This window comes from Camelus dromedarius, chromosome 4 (genome assembly GCF_036321535.1).
Source record: "Camelus dromedarius isolate mCamDro1 chromosome 4, mCamDro1.pat, whole genome shotgun sequence".
In the NCBI taxonomy this organism is placed as follows: Eukaryota; Metazoa; Chordata; class Mammalia; order Artiodactyla; family Camelidae; genus Camelus; species Camelus dromedarius.
The window spans coordinates 28,018,189-28,029,876 of NC_087439.1; the positions used below are offsets into that span (position 1 = coordinate 28,018,189).

Below are 11,688 nucleotides of genomic sequence, written 5' to 3' on the forward strand. Positions count from 1 at the left end.
AAGTTTCCTGCAAGGGTCAGCACATCCGGAGTACAATCATAGGCTATAGTCCTCTACACTTGCAGACAAATGGGATGGGGAAGAGGGAGCCAAATCCTCTTTGAGTAACACTCCTCATGAATAACAAATAGGTAATTCACAAGTGGATCCGCAAAGGGAAACTCTCGTTATCTTTTGACCCATTACTACTGTCGTAGTTACCTAACCTCATCTGTGAGAAGAGGACTAAAAATACTATGTTAAGGAGCTGTCAAAATGCCCTTCACTTTTTATCTCTTATCCCAGTGAATCTCAGACTATGTTCTTTAGACCCCAAGAGTTCTGTTGAGGCATCTTAGGAGCCATTAAAAGGCAATGATAGAATTGGGAGTTAAAGATTTGCAGATACTAACTGATATATATAGAATAGATAAACAACAAGTTCATGCTGTATAGTGCAGGGAACTATATTCAATATCTTGTAGCAACTTATAGTGAAAAAGAATATGAAAATGAATATATGTATGTTCATGTACGACTGAAGCACTGTGCTGTATACCAGAAATTGACACAACATTGTAAACTGACTATACTTCAATAAATAAATATATATATATCAAAAAAAAAGGCAATGGTAGGAGGCAAAGGGAGAATGTTCTTCAACCATACCAGCCATATTTTCAGCTTTACATATGGAGGTTTCATTTGATGAATTCTCCTAAGAAAGATCTCTGTACTATATAAGCACATATATATATATATATATATATATATATATATATATATATATGAATATATATATGAATATACATAGATAGATAAAAAAGATAGATACATAGATAGATAGATAGTTAGATATTGAAAACCACCAATCTTAGCCCAGTGCTTATCAGTCTGAAGTCCTCACATGCTAAAAAGTCTGCAAATCTAGTAATTTGGGAAATTGTTTAATATTATAAAAACACTAACAATCATTTTTAGCATAATGAATTAACTTTTTAAAAAAAGAATACTTATGATCAAATGCTTGGTTAACTATTCTGCTTTAGAGAAAGTAAATATATGATTTACATCACAGGGTGCTCAGGACATCAATTACATATGCCTTTGATGACCAAAAAGAATAAAGGAATTAATTAACACTTTGAATTAAGCAGTTTGAAAGACCAAAATGATTCAAAACCTGGAACCTATAATGAAAGACAGACCATCAAAAAGTTGGCAATTTTCTCCATCAGGCTCCTTTCCTTCTCCATCAGGCTTCTTTCTACCATCTCTCTTGATCCTTACTAAACTCCAGAAGTAACCTAGAACTTGTAGTACTATTGCATGGGAAAAGGGACATTCAGAAAGTCTTCTGACTAGGTCCCAAAGATAATATTTGGCAGAGCCAGGAATCCTGAACCTGTGCCCTGTCCACTTACAATCATTTGTCCAAAGACTGGTAGAAATCCCATTTTTCTGAGAAGTAATCAAGCATCTAACAGTACTGTTTAGCTGTAAAATGGGATTAAAGGTTAACATTAATGAATTCATATTAACAGTGCCAACAGTAACTGCACCACTTGACAGATTTAATATGAGCATCACAAGCCATATGGGAAGAATACTGCTAAGACAATTACGTTAGGGTTTCACAGCAACCACCATGAGGTTTTCTCCTCCTCTGACAACACAAAAATAAAGCCATAAGCCAGGTAAATGTCATTGAAGGGCTGTTCTCTGAATTTGACTTCTTTATGTGACACCCATGATTTGAGAGTCTTAAAAGCATTTTTAAAGTGTTTCCCTTTTGGAGAAGGAGAAGGAAACATGTTTGAACTTCCTAATGTGTGCCAGCCTGATTTAACGGTTACGAGCTCTAACACACAGAAGAGATTACTGAGTTTTTAATTTAAGGATATTTTTCAGTTGTTTCTGTTGTGGTATTTTAGCACAGTTGGCCAGTTGTGCCGTTCTGAAGCAGACACTGACCATGGAGGTCTTTTGATTGCTTAAGTAGCACTACCTGCCACTGCCATCTTATCTGTGAGGACACTCACCATTCAACTGGAATGGGACTTCATATACCATCTTGTTGATCGTGACAACCAGTGTCCAAATTCCTGTTTTCTGAGTGATGGGCCAGGAGCAGTCACTGAGGGTTACATGGGGCTAGAGCAGGAACTCAGTGAAATTAAGAACACATCCAGAGCCAAGAGTTGAGCAGACCAGAAAGTTAGAAAAGGAAATACAAATCAGTCACCCAGCCAAGTGGTGTCTCCTAGCAGAAATTAGGACAAACAAGGACAGATGAACCAGGATGATGATAACAGTGAAGCTGGCCCTTTTGACATCTGGTGCATGGTGACATGAAGAACAAAAAGAACGTAACTAAAACTTAAATAGACTCTCCATCCCATCCCCAGTACTCACTTCCCTACATTGTTCCCACATCATTCTTTATCCTTTTCCTATTGACGGTATGTTGAAAACTGGGACTGATTTACCTGGATGTGGCTCTGGGTCAGGAGAAGAAAATGCCAAATCATTGCATAGCTTTACTCCGAGGATTAGAGATAAAGTCACAGTCTCTGTTGCATTAACTTCTTGTCAATGTTTTTCAGAAGAAAGTTCAATGGTTTATTTTTTAAGGTCATGAAATAGCGTGAAACTCTTGGCTACTTTCTGCTGTTACCATATGGCCCGATTATATCATTTGCATTTTACACTTCAAAATGTGGTCAGCACTAACTGAGACATATTAGGGAGCTATGGGATGAGGCAGTTGGATGTCCCTGGGAAAAACGTGAATAATGCAAGCACTAGCTGCTTCCTCTCTGCCCTACAAAATCTGCCTCTAGTACCCTCTGAAAAGAGGAAATTAACCGACAATCGACTGGCCTTATTATTTCTCCAGCTTGGATAGCTCTAAATATTCCCAGTTCCCTCACTTGTTTCATCATTTTGTAAATGCACAGCTTTATATATTTGTCGAATGTCCATGGCTTTTCCCTCTATTCTGCTGGCTTCATGGAAAATTGATTCTACCAAGATTAAAGTGGTTCTCCAGTCCAAGAAAAATGATGGTGCGTTTCATACTAGCTATGGCTGGTTTTCTTCTAAGCCAGGTAAAAATTACACCTTGCCACCACATGGATTTATTTCTTTCCAAAAACCACCTGTTTGGTCTACATGACAAACTCTTGTTACTCCCATTTATATGCGTGTGATCTGATTTCTTATGAAATAGTAACTTTAGCCTTGCTGTATTTAAGACATAGTCATCCTCTCCCTGCTCTGGAATTTATTATACAGCTTTCTATACCAAACATTTCGGATGCACTGAACCTTCTCTTCTTATTGCTTTGCCTAAAACAGGCATTGGTCTCTACAGTCAGCCTTTTTGCACTTTTCACTAAGAGGAGTGTTCGAGAAGCCACAGTATTTAAACAACAAGGGACAGGGTCATAGATAGGGCAGCTCATTGAACCTCCATTATACAAATGTCAAAAAAAGAGAGTCAAAGAAATTCAAGGAGAAGGATTTGGGCGTACAACCCAGATTTTCTAAGAGACCACTACCCATTATAGTTTTTTATCCACTATAGTACACAACTTCACACTGACTTCACAAAATATCTTTGAAAAAACCCAATACTTTTACATAGAACAGTTCAACAGAACAGAGAGAGTGGAAGCTACAAAATTTTTGGAGCTATTTAACCCTTACCAAGAAAGTATGCTTCTGCCCCAAAAGAATAATACAATCCTATGAACTCTCTTTGAGAAATCAAATAATCTTTTGTCTTCTATTTAGCAAAAAGGGATCACACTGGGCCTGGAACCACCAGGCTATCTCTCCAGCCTCATGGTCAGTCTTCTGGGCAAATAAGCTTAAGCCTAACTCTAATTAGTTCTTGGGGTAAAGTTTCACAATGTTACCTCTCAGTTTAAAGGTATTGCTCTCAACCCAAGAACTGAGATGAAAACATTTCTCCTAATGTAAGTGGCTTAGAATATTCTGCCTTCCATCCCAGAGGCACCAAGATGATGGAAACTTAAACCAAGAATAAGCTATACAATGGGTTTCTAAGGCATCTGGTTTTCTTAGCCCCAGGCATGGATTAAAATTTTATAGGTCACTAGTAGCAAGATGGTGACTATAAAGTCTAAATTTGACCTATAGGAACATGAATCTTTCAACATTTAAGCCACTTCATTATTCTCCTTGGGATGATAAGATAACTTTCACTTAGCTTGGAGGAATTTTTATTATTTTCCAGGAAATGTATGCAACCCATGATCAATACCATAAGAACAAGAGCCATTGAGAAATAATAATTAACAAAGGAAGAATAAAGGTTTTGGACTAGTACCAAGAATTTAACTAAAAAGCCAAAAAAAAAGAGAGAAAGTTTTACTTTTCTCAGAAATGAAGTAGACAATACTCAGGATTTTATATGCTGCTTAGCAACTTCACCCTTTCCGATAGCTCCCCTTTATCAGTGGTGATACTCCTGCAGGAATCGTTACATCACTGCTATGACTAATCCCATAACTATTCTCAAATAGTGCCAACTGACTATTAAACCATGACTGTGGCCTAATTCTTAACTGATTGACAGCCAAAGAAAGGTCACTGGTCACAAAAATACATGCTAAAAGTCTGGAAAAATCACTTGACACGCACTGCATCTTTTGGTGGCTCAGATTTACAGTTTCTTTCTCTTTTTAATTCAAAGGCCACTAATGCAGATAGCTTTCAGTTGTCCTTGTGTTCTTTGCCTGAAAGAACCCTTTAATAAAGTGCTCTTGAAATGGTTAGATGAGTAGCAGAAACAATTGCATCTTTTCAATTCCAATCACAACTGTTCTAAGATTTTGATGAGTAGAAAGCATTGGGCAGATTTTAAGTCAATAGTGGCCCTCCAATCTCTAAAGTTCTTTCTGAGTACAAACCATGTTGCTTGTACTCTTCCGCATAGTTTTGCTCATTTGCAGGAAAACCATATTTTGCACCACATCCTCACATACTGATACGTTGAGGAAATAAGCAGCAAACATCACTTCCCATCCATCTGCTAAGCTTGTTAGAAAGATGAACACCCAGTGTTCAGATGTTTTTCACTCAGGTTTGGAATTCCACGCTCAGCATAATTTCTTTTTACTTTTCAAGACACTTTGTAACCGAGTAAGTCTGCTCCTTTGGTGAAAGCAAATGATATCAATAAAGTAGAAAGGCCAGCTACATTGAACATGTCAAGAAACATCTACAACTGGATTTCTGTTGAGACTCTACAAACATAAGCAACAATTCTGACAAAAGACAATTTTCTCTAATTTATTATAAACAAGTCTGGCAGTTATTGTTCATATAGTGATAATGTAAATCAAAATACCAGGTGAAATACTAAAAATGAGGGTAAGGCACCTTATTGTTTGTAGCAAACTGTTTTCAAAAGATCTTTACACTCATGCTTCAGTACCCAGAATTACACAAGGTCTTCCTGAGCTGCAAATATTTTAAAAGCGTGAAGCAAAGCAATAAAAGTCAACTGAACAAGCAAAAACCTGGCAGTCACACTGCGCACTGGAAACTGAGCCAAATGCTGTTGCTTAAGAACCAATGAGAATGGAAGGTACATGCATCTCTAGATTTGTCCCTTCCAATATTTTTGCTTCCTCTCCTATTTGGAATTCCAACTCTTTAGGGGAAGTTTGTCCTCCTCTCCCAATTTTGATTTACTCTTCATGTCAGTGGGAGAGAAAATAGCAATGAAGCAGATACACAACTGAAAATTTCTAAGTTATGCCTAATATAAACCTTTGGGGTTCTATGCAGCATAATATATTTATAATATTAGTGTTGGTTTATTTGTGTGACTATAAAATGAACTTATCGTCAATCTTTTAATTTTTCATAATGACATGAAGAACCTCAGTTGAATGAGTACAGCTTCACCTGCTATTTTGCAAAATTCAGTATCTCAAGTAACAACAGTTCTTGGAAGCAGCAAAATAACCCTGCAAGTTTTATAGTGAAGTTCTAAAGAAGAAGCCAAGGACAAGTTCTGAACAGGAAAGGCTTTAAAAAGTGTCTATAATGCAGTGCTTCTCAAACTATAATGTGCATTCACATCAAGTGGGGACCTTGTTAAAATGAAGATTCTGATTCAGTAGTCTAAGATGGGGGTGCAATTCTGCCCTTCTAACCAGCTCCCATGTAAGGCTGATACTGCAACTCTGTGGACCACATTTTGAGTAGCAAGTATCTAGTAGCCCATCCCCTAGGAAACAAGAAATTCAGAACAGGAAACTATTTAACAGTAATTATTTATGAAATAATTGCTATGAATTAAACCTAGTAAGCACTGGCGCTGTGTGAGGAAACAGATCAAGTATAAGAAAGATAAACAGATGAGTATTATACACAAAATGTAAACTACTGTAAATCAACAGATATTTATTTTGGACTTATTATGTGTAAGGCAATGCCGTATGAGCAATAAAGGATAAAAGTATGTAAAAAAAGAAATAGTCCCTGCTTTCAAACTGCCTTAGTACTCTAGTTCGTCAGTTCTCACCTTTCCTCAAATCTGGCGCACCAGCCTTCAGGGAGAATGCCTTTCTTCTAGTTACTGGATTCTACGCCCTTCTGCCTAGTCTGAGATCTTGTTCCAGCAATTACCCCTCACTTCCTGCATCATTCATCTGTTCTCTCAGCCTTCTTCCCTTCTGGCTATTCACTCTCTCTGAAGTAATCTTATCTATCCTCTACTGCCATGGCTTCAAGGCCATGACTCCCAGTTCTCCATTCAAGACAGGGAATCTTCTCCTAAGATAAAGTCCTTATTTCTACTTACCAATGGAACATCTCCTCCTGGAATGTGCAATTTAACTGAACTTATCATATCTACAAAAGGTTCTTTTCTTCTTTCTGTTTTCCAAAATCCAGCTTTCCTCTTCGTCTCACAGCTACACTGTCTCACGACTGGCTCTCTCTCACCAGTCTCTCTCCACTCTGTCCATAATCCATATTTATACAGGAATTCTCTTCCTATCAAATAAATCTGAATATGTCAGTACTTTTCTTATAAATTTCAGCACTCTGAAGGCTAAATGTACAAACTTCTTAGCTCCACATAGCAAATAAGGCCCCTGACAAGCTGGCCCCAGGTTGTCACCTTAATCTTCTTTCCCACTTTCCAAACCACATACAAACAACATATGCCTAAACTCCACTACTCAGTTCACCAATCATCAAAGACATCATACCTTCTTATGACTCTGCTTTTGCACATCTTGCTCCCTCTGCCTGAAATATCCTTTCTTCTTCTCTGCCTGGAAAATTCCAATCCATTCTTTAGGATCCAGCCCAATCTCCACGAAGAATTTTCTGTTGGAGTTAGGCATTCTTTCTTTTAAAATGCCTACAGTAATCACTTCATACTCTTCTTCAGGCACATATCAAATCAGAGAGTGTTGTTTGTATCTGTTTCCTCACTAACACAAAAACTCCTTGAGATCAGACACAATGGTTTATTCTTCTTCCTGTTACCAGCGCCAGGCAGAGTATCTGGACTAAACCAAATATTCAATAAATAAATGTTTATTGAGTGACTGAATAGACATAAAACAGAAATTAATAATGCAAACCTGCATTTGACAAATGACTTGTACACATTAAAAGTGTTATAAGCACACAAAAGACAAGTGTTTACTATGTACAATTAAATGCCAAAATGCATGCATGTGACCTTCAGAGTAGACATTCAAGTACAGCCATATACAGGAAAAGGAAGTATGAGTTGGGTCTTGAAGAATGTATCACTCTCACACAGGTGTAGGAGGCAGCATTACCTGCAAGAAAGCTATAGAGGTAGGGCATGCAGGTAATTATATGCTATATGTAATAGCATATGCATATAGCATACACATTACATATATAATATATTTAATATATAATTATATGCTACATGTCCCACTACAGTACACAGTATTTTTTAAAGCAAAATAAGAGATAAGCTTGATTAAGAAGCACAAGAGAGGAAGGTTGATAGGTATCAAACTTCAGAGGAAACTGGCTTGGCTATGGCAGGATATAGGGCTGTGAGTAGCATGCCACACCCTCCTGTGGTACCAAATCACATTTATTACCAGAAGTTGTTGCTAGTTTCTTAACATCATTCTTGGGGCAACACACGTTCATTCTTTCTTGCTCTGACTCTGCATACCTCCAGTCATAAACTCTCTTTGTAATCAGCTTCATAAGAGTGGAAACTCATTTGAAGTTACTCTCAACTTTCCTTTCTCAAAATTAATCACTCATCCATACAATATTTCTTCATTGGGCCTTCTCTCCTCTGCTCTTTTCCAGTTTTCCATTCCAGCTCCTAGAACAGGGAAGACCTATGGAGATTTGAGCAGAGCTGACTCCCTTAGATGCTGCATTTCCAGCTACTTGGTTGACTGTACTGGTAGCGAAGACTAATGGTGTGAACAGAGTCCCTGCACTGTCTCACATCCACCTCAGTACCCGTAAGGCCATCCTGGTCCTGGGACTCTCCACACCAGTCATTCCTCTGAATTAAAACACTAAAGGCAGCTTCCATATAGCTAATGATACCAGAGAAGACATAGAAATTCATTCGCAATTCCTGATGCCTTCCTAATCATTCATTTCTTAGATTAATCACAGAAGAAATCAAACTCTGTAGAACACGGAACATGAGAAGTCAACTTTAATGTGTAAATAATTGTAACGCTTGGTGTAAAAGGGTGTCCAGATGAAATTAAAAGTCTACCCTAACTCAGATTATTCTCTCTCTCTCTTTTTTAAGCTTTGTTATGTACAGATCAGAAAACTGTCACTTCAAAAACAAGGCAATTTTCTCTCAAAGAAGTAAGAGGACTGAATTCACCTTTAGAGGAGACAACTGGGATAATTTCTTCAAATGGACCCCTTTAGTGACACAAATGTAAAAGAAGTCCCCACCCACTATTTTTCTTGGGGAAAACTGTGAAGCAAACTGAATGCACATATTTTCAACTGAGAAAATAAGTGTTCCGTTTGGTAATATAAACTGTGGGGTACAGGTCTTAGCCAGATTCTTTACGCTTGTTTCCTTCATGGAAACGTTTCATTTACTGTACTATTTAATGTAGATAACCTGTGGCTTGTTCTTGTGGAGATGTGAGTGTGCGTGCACTTGTCTGTGTGTGTTTGTTTTCTTGACTGCTTAAAGAAGACAAGTTGGAAAGGATGAGATAAAGGTCACACGCACTAGCCTTATCTTGACCTCATGATGGACAAGAGACAGTAAAAAGAGTTAAGACTGGGAAATCACAGAGTAACTTGCCTTGGACCATTGAGTTCCTACACATAGAATTATTTAAGACTGAAACTTCTAGAAAGAAGTAATGTGACATCATATAGATTTTTAGACAATTTATTATTTTTCTTTTGGAATTAGAGGACCTGGCTGTACTACCTTGAGGGCAAGGGCTTGAGATTCTTTCCAAGGGAGTAGATATTCTCTGTCAATCTTCCTCAGAAGGTACCATTTAAGACCAGAAATGAGGCCTGAGGAGGTGACCCTTAGTCTGGAAAGAGAGAGAAGCACTTTGGTCTCTTTGAGATGCCTGTAGATGTGAACTCTAAGGCCTAAATAGCTCTGCGCATTTCCAGAGGTATAAGTGGGGAGAGGCTGGGCAGGTGGAGAGTAAAGCAGTGGGAAGGGGATTCTGAGGGTAGCTCTGACCTGTGGATTTTGAGGGCAATCCCATGCAGTCACAGATATATACTAACATCTAGAATATATTTCCCTTTCTTTGCTCCAAAGCTTTAGAAAAGTCTTATTCTCAGCTGTGCTTCTGGGAAATTTGAAGAATGATCCCAGGATATACTAAGGAAAGAGGATGAAGGAAGGAACAATGCTCCTCTCCCCTGGTCTGGACCACTGGTCAGGTCAGCAGTGTCATCCAGGAAAAGCCACTTACCCTGCACCATAAGAGTGCCTGTTCTGACAAGGCTTGACAAAGAAGTCAGAATGGAAGAAAGTGGTGTACATACAGGGGAAATGCCAGAAGACTCATAAACACCCAGAGAACAGTTTAAGGAGCCTAAATTCTTCCATGGGAAGGTAGGACAAAGTCATAATTTGCATATTAATGAAAATATTACCTAGTTCTAGACCCAAAGGCCAGTGAGGGCTACGCATACCAACTGTTTACAGAGTTTAATTATTATTTTTTCTAATTATAAAATTGATGCATGTTCATTGCTGGGAGATTAGAAAATAAAGGTATCAAAGAGAAAATTAAAATAACTCACAAATCTACCAAGAGAGAACCACAGTTACTGCTAGGAAGTTTTATAATCTGCTTCCATGATCAGTCATTTACCTCTGGATTAAAAGAAATACTAAACTATTTTCTAAAGAAATTCTTTATCCCACCATAGATACTTCGATTCATCTCTGAGCCAAGGTGAGAGGGTCTTTTATTTAAGCATACATATAATTTTCAAATGAGGATGTCAATCAACCCCACCTGGGCTCTACCAGCAACACAGAAAGACTGAATTCCAGGTGTTTGTGGAAAAGAGTGTGAGCTTGAAGTCACTACTCCCCAATAATTTTCAAAACCTCCACTTAGAGATTATTTACCAAGGATGTTCCAAGGCAAGTGCAATCCAGTAATTTCTCTTTATAATCCAAATTTTACTTTAATATACCCACAGAATCACACACTTAATACCATATTTGCTCAATTGACTAACATTTTCTTGAGTTATTAAACAATTTTTAAAACATCATCTATAATAGCTACATGATAACCATTTTGGGAATATCTGATAATTTATTGGAAATTCAGGTTCATTCTAGTTTTTCATTATTATATCTAAAACAGCAATGAGCATCTTTATATACAAATCTTACATCAAGACAACTAGACAGTAGAACAGAGAAAGACATCAGAGATGGGTACTATAGTGAAGGGCCTGATAAACCATACACTTATGACTAATCTTAGAAAGATTATAATATAATAAAGTTTACTAACATTAAAGCTAAGGTGAATAAAATTTACAATTTTATTAGTAATTGTAATCTGTCAAAAACCTGCCCATTAATTAATTTATTTCCCAAAGAGTTACTGAAGATCTATAATCTATACAGCATTATATCAGGTGTTATTACATCAATGATTCATTGTCTGTTCGTATCAGCACATTTTTTTATTCTGTCTGACTATGCAAGATTGAGGTGGTCATGTCATGTCAGAAGGTGTAAGTCATAATTTACAGAGAATCTAGTCTACTAAAAATTACTGTTAAAATAATTGAAAAGACTAAGACATATGATGGCCAACAAGCACATGAAAAGAGGCTCAACATTGCTAATTATTAAAGAAATGTAAATCAAAACTATAATAAGGTGTCACCTCATACTGGTCAGAATGGTCATCATCAAAAAATCTACAAATAATAAGAGCTGCAGAGTATGTAGAGAAAAGGGAACCCTCCTACACTGTTGGTAGGAATATAAATTGGTATAGCCACTATGGAAAACAGTATGGAGATTCCTTAAAAAACTGAAAATAGAGTTATCGGATGATCTAGCAATCCCACTTCTGAGCATGTATCGGGAAAAGACGAAAACTCTTAAATTGAAAAGATACATGTACTCCAATGTTTATAGCAGCACTGTTTATGATAGCCAAGACA

The 11,688-nt window shown here is 37.3% G+C and overlaps 1 long non-coding RNA gene across 1 annotated transcript in view; it reads right to left on the reverse strand.

Annotated features, from left to right (window-relative positions):
- LOC135321208 (uncharacterized) overlaps nt 1–7,395 on the reverse strand; it is a 291,585-nt gene extending 284,190 nt beyond the window's left edge. The window contains exon 1 of the long non-coding RNA XR_010380773.1: nt 7,236–7,395. This is a non-coding gene — a long non-coding RNA (uncharacterized LOC135321208). The remainder of the gene's footprint in view (nt 1–7,235) is intronic.
- Nucleotides 7,396–11,688: the final 4,293 nt, after the last annotated feature.